The following is a 6000-nucleotide window of genomic DNA, read 5'->3' as shown; positions in this document are numbered from 1 at the left end:
TTATTATAATTTTTTTTAATTTGCCTCTGCAATTTTGTGTCTACTCATGTCTTTCCATTACCTTGTATGCAATCATGTCACCGCTCATTGATGCCTTGAGTTATGTCTGAACACACAGTTTACTTGCTAAACATGAACATGTTGACACTGGCTAAGTTTCCATCCACTTGTCATCAAGTTATCTGAAGTTCGGTAAAAACAACTCATGTGAATAATGCTGGTTAAAGTGTGTTAAACGGCTTTAAAGCGAATAAAAACCTGTGCGTAATGACGTCACACGCTGTTTTTTTGCCATCAAATTGGCATGAGGTGTTTCCATTCATTTCACCATGAATCGCATAACATTCAAGCAAACATTTGCGAACAAGTTTTTCTAGACAAAATGGATCGCTCCGTCTACAAACACACGATCAAAATTGCACAAGTTGTAAAGTCCTTATGTGCCAGCTGATAGTAACATATCAAGCATAATAAGAAAACAACGACACATTGCTATGAGACACAGATGCAACTTGCCTTTTACTTCCCTCTGGCTCCGCTGCAAGACAACTCTTTTTTGAGACATGTCTCGCTGTTTGAGTGCTTTCCATTAACTTCTGGAGGACGTCCCACAGCTGTCCTAACCTTTGTCGGCCATTTCCATTGAGAGTTCCTGATAAATTAAAGTAAAACCTCTCGTCTCCTCGTCCGTCCACTTCCATCTGACTTTGTTGACGTCAGCCTGTGTGAAAACAGAGCGGAAATACTGGGCGGAAATTAAATAAAATTCTTCTTCTTCGTTTTGTGGCGGGTTGCAACCATAAAGTGACTTAAACTTAATCGTAATTCATTATTTATTTGGCAAAAACGTTTCCATCAGCGTTTATTGCATAAGCCGTATATCTTTTGAGTCGATATTCTAAATTCCATCAAATTTTACTGTTTAAGGAATTTTCCATTCAACTTAAATTGGATCAAAACGTGTGGATGGAAACATAGCTCTGTCACTGTCAATGGTGACAAACTGATGTTAGCATTTATCTCAAGTCACTGCTCACATGTCCCCTAGTGTGGCAGAAAACTCTAAGTCTATCAATTGGAATTCTGATACTGTCAGTTACAGCTTCTGTATCTTATATTCTGCTAAAGAACCACAACCATATGGTGGCAATAAGGCTTGAAGGTCACAATTGGTGGCACTTGTTTCTAAATAAAATCCAGCAGAACTCAAATACAATTAATTTAGCTAATAAAAAAGGAGCCTCTATACTTCCAAAAGTGACACGAGTCACTAACTTGCCTGACAATCTGCAAAACAGACAACCTTGCTCAAAAAAATCTTTTAATGTGAATCTTTTCTGGTTTTGTAAGTAGCTTTGTTTTTAACATAACACTGAAATGTGACAAAATAAAAAAGCTTATTATGACTATTTCTCTGTTGTGCTGTTTGGCCTAATACTGGGGTAAACTCTCTTGGATCGGCAGCGGGACTCTGCCAATTCAGAATAAGATATAGGTTTTCAATTATGTTCCATTCTTCCAACATTGTGTAAAACAGCATAATAAGCACAAGTAGTGGGTTAGCATGAGCAGCAGTACTCACCAAATTGTTATACTACGTTTCTCAATTAACATCTGAAGAGGCGTGTAGTTTTTGATCTGTAACTTTAATTTAAAAGTTTCTTTAAAAAATCCTGCAGTGAATTAATGCCCTTTTTGCCCCTTAGGCATCCAACAATTCAGCTGTTTGTAGGCTAAGCTGATGATGGAATAGGCCTCTTAAACAAAATCAGTTTCACCAAAATGACCTAAGAAACAAAACCAAGCCTGACTTACAACATTTCTGTCAAATACCCAATCTATTCATTCAAATTATTTGGTTTGACCCAAAAATTAATTTGCTTCTGACACAACACTCATTCACAATTACGTCTAAATCGGCTTAGATGTGACAACCTGCTCAAGCATAAAGCTGTTTAGAATTTTTTTTTCTTTTTTTTTTTCAAACCAATTGACTCGGAAGTGAAGAAGAAGATTAAATTGAAAGCAAATTAAACCGGGCCTCGGACATTATGGATATTGAGTCATCACTCTTCTTCTGTCTCTTCTGTCTCCCAGGCGTCCTGCAAATCAATCTACAGCTGAAGTGGTCAGTGGTCAGTATTGCTTTCGGATGGAATGGGGATTGGTAAATGGGACCAAACATAATCTCTAATGGATTGAATCTGAAAACAAGCTAGAGGTCATGATGAGGAAGATGGGGCAGTCATTCATTCAGTGGCTGTCTTGTGAATTGCTGTCCCTGTGCACCTCTAGCTGACGGATGCAGTGAAGCCAATATGGCTGATGTCCCATCTGATGTGACTAAGGATGCTCAAAAGGGTGATAGACCAATGTATTAGTTTCAGGAGTGTGCATAGTCTGGTGGCTAAAGTGGTTCAAGCAGCTGTGATTTTGCTCTATTGAAGTGGCAAAGTCTGCCGTTTGTCATTCACTACTGACTGAGTTGCGGAAGGACTTCTTCCTAATGCAGATGTTTGTTCGTTCATTGTGTGTAATAAAGCATAATGAACTGTATTTGGTCTTTATCATACAAAGATGCTTTGATCAGCGGGTCTGAGTTGGGTTGGATGACTGAGGTTACACTGTACGCTCATCAGTACTTAATTGATTGTCATTAATCAGTCAATTAGAGCTCCCACGCAGAGATTTTATTTGTGATTGGTTTTGCAGTCGGTGTGTTGTAACTGTTAGCTTCGTACCATTAAAATGTCAGTTAGTTGCTTTTTTCAGGTTTTATGGCCCATTTTCTGCCTGGTTGGTTTGAATTGCAATAGTGAAAACTTTCCATGCCAGAAAAAAAACATAATAAACATCAACAACAAAATGTCCCTAGAGACTTCTCAAACGACTTCTGTAGAATAATAAAGATGTCCATTATGTAAAATACTGTATTGATTTGAATACAGTATTTTTTCTAAAATTACTTTTGAAAAATTGGAGATGGTTCTTAACTCATGATTAGACATGTACCAATCATATAGAACAATGGTACAAGTAACATCAGCAGCCATTCTTTCTGAATGGAGAGAGTACCAGTATGACAACAGCTCCTATAGAGAGTATTTGCATTATGGGTTGTTTGCAACCTAATAGCTTTTTTGTTGTAATTTTTTCAATTTGTTTAATGTTTTTTAAGATTTAATCAGCCCAAACTGTTTCCCAGTTTAACTTACAGGAGTATTTGATGGCTTGTAAATGGACTGTTCTTTTATAGTGCTTTTTGACTACTCGAAGCACGTTTACATAGTACAGGAACCATTCACATACATTCATACACTGTGGCCGAGGCTGTCATACAAGGGGCCACCTGCTCATCAGATAAACCCTCACACACATTTACATGGGTAGCATTGGGAGCAATTTAATGCATTCAGGGTTCAGTGTCTTGCCCAAGGACACTTTGACATGGGACTGCAGGGCCAGGGATCGAACCACTAATCTTCCGACTTGAAGGCGCCCACTGTACCACTGAGCACGTTTTTGCTTTTTTAACATGAAATAAATAAATTGATGGTATGTGATGATGCGGGGCTATTTTAATTCCAAAGGCCAAGGAAACTTTATCAAGCAGCATTTCTGCTGACGGTAGAAATGCTGCTTTGTTCCAATAACATAGACCCACTGTAAAAGCAAAAGTAAAAAGATAGCATAAAATAAACACAAAATACCAGTATGAACTTGAAAATGCTCTATAATACTTCCCCTCAAAAATATAGCAAAGCCACTGACTTGATTGATCAGCGTTACTAACTGCCACCATAATACAGTATTGATATTACACTCAGTTCGGGAAGCATGCAGTAATAATGATGATCACTTTGCTGACAAGGGGTGGAGCCAGATGTTGTAAACATTTGGTGCTCAGCACAAACCTTGGGGAGGTTCTTTTTTTCCATTTACGGCAGCAATTTTAAGCAATGCGATGATACAATGCTTTCAAACAACATTATTTAGTTTCATGTAAGAAGCTCAGCATGACATTACCAACAACACAAAAGGTTTACTGCTCACTGCCATTTGAGAGGTACAGGAGGCAGATAATATACACTTTAGTAAAGTGCAGGAACCTTAGTGGAGCAGGGGAAGAACGAGAACAAGGTAATCTCAAGAATTGACACTTAATATTGTATTAATGGTAGAATGTCATCAAGACTTTAGAAGCAGAATTAACTGTTAGGAGCCTAAGGAAATAGTACCTTTGGGAAATAAGTTGACACTTCAGGAAGGGAATCTTGCATTTTGAATAAGCCATATACCAGCTGTTTAATGTGATGAATTTATAAGCACCTGTACAGGCCTCACAGTGTGGCCATAGTGGCAGTTGTTTGCCATCTGATTTGATGAGATTAATTGTCGATGCAGCACTACAGTGTCTGATTATTTAAATGCTGCTTTGAAGGCTTTTCCATTCTGTTTTTGCTCTTTTCAGATGGGACTCATGATTACTCAGTATCTCACACTGATGAGCCTTTTTTCGGAAATCAAAAGTTGGATTTGCATACATTAAAAGTAGTAGCAAAAACACCACATATTGCAAATGACCAAATTGATTGAATAGTTGCAGACATTTTATAAAACAGAGCAAATGACAGAAGAAAAACACGGAATATGGAATATGTCAGACACACACACACACACACACACACACACACACACACACACACTGATCCGGGCAGAGAGAGCAGTAAAATGTGCATTGCTCAGCGGTTGCTGCTGCCTTTGGCCTGCAGAGAAGGTTGAAATTCAATCAGTCACACTCTGGCAGAAACCTCAAGAGAGAGAGAGTGTGCGTGTGTGCGTGTGTGTGCGCGCGTGCATGCATTTTAAAATGTGATTGTCTGCATTGTATGTGTGTGTATATGGAATGCATGTGCTTTTTAATGTGATGGGTGATTAGCTGATTGTTTTGCATTTTATATCCTTACTACTTCCAGGATTGTTCAGGTGCCGCCGGAAATTCCGCTTTCTTACTGTTGGCATTTTAAACTCAGTTGGATTCATGAGAAATATTGTTAACTTCGGATCCGCTCCAGAACGGTGGCAGAGTCATTAGGTTTCCAGTAAAGTCAATGTGTGTATTTCCACTGACTGCTGAACGGCTGCGTCCCAGCTCCGTTGATCCCCAGCCCTTCGTAGATGATGCACAGGGCTTCTATTTTTGCTGAACGCCGGAGATCTCCGCAGCAATGCAGCACACGGCAGATGTGTGGGACAAGAAGTGGAGCACAGAAACAAAATAAAATAGTACATGCTCACGGCGGATCATATTTCCCTGCATTACACCTTGAAAACGCAGCAGAGAGTTGTTTCCTCTCTATTCCTCTGGATGTAAACAAACTGCTGTGTTTTTTGCGGGTCTATTCTACGTGATTTTATGAGATCTCGTGGGTTCTCGAGACTTCAGCTGTCAGTCACAGCCGTTCTGTAACAAAACCGGACCTGGTGTGTATTGACAGATGGTGGAGTACGGAGCTGTCACGCAGCGGAGCCCATCCGCAGCCGTTGGAAATCAGGTGTCAGATCTCTGCAGGGTAAATCCAGAAAGATAGCTAGATTATCAGAATTGACAAAAACCACCATCCCAAGGCTATTTTGCTGAGGCACCGTTTCTCCGTGCGGCGCTTAACGCCGGCCAATACAGTTGTGATTGGTTTAAGGAAATGACAATAACCCAGAGCATGTTTTTTTCCCATCCTGGAATGCTGCTGAAAGATTTACCTGTTCCTGAATTTCCCCTCTGGGGATCAATAAATGTTTATCTTAGTCTTACCACACAGAAGAAAATGATCATATCTGAAGCACTACTTACCTCAATTACATGGTGTCTGAGCATGTCAGATCACTGCAATGTTTTTGTCAATAAACAAAAATCTAAGAATAATTGCTTAATGGCAGTATGAATGTCAACAGCACACTTGCGTACTCTTGACATCTTGCATGACAACAATTCATCCAAAA

This window comes from Etheostoma spectabile, unplaced genomic scaffold (assembly GCF_008692095.1).
Source record: "Etheostoma spectabile isolate EspeVRDwgs_2016 unplaced genomic scaffold, UIUC_Espe_1.0 scaffold00018607, whole genome shotgun sequence".
NCBI lineage: Eukaryota > Metazoa > Chordata > Actinopteri > Perciformes > Percidae > Etheostoma > Etheostoma spectabile.
Note: the sequence above shows the minus strand (reverse complement) of the source record.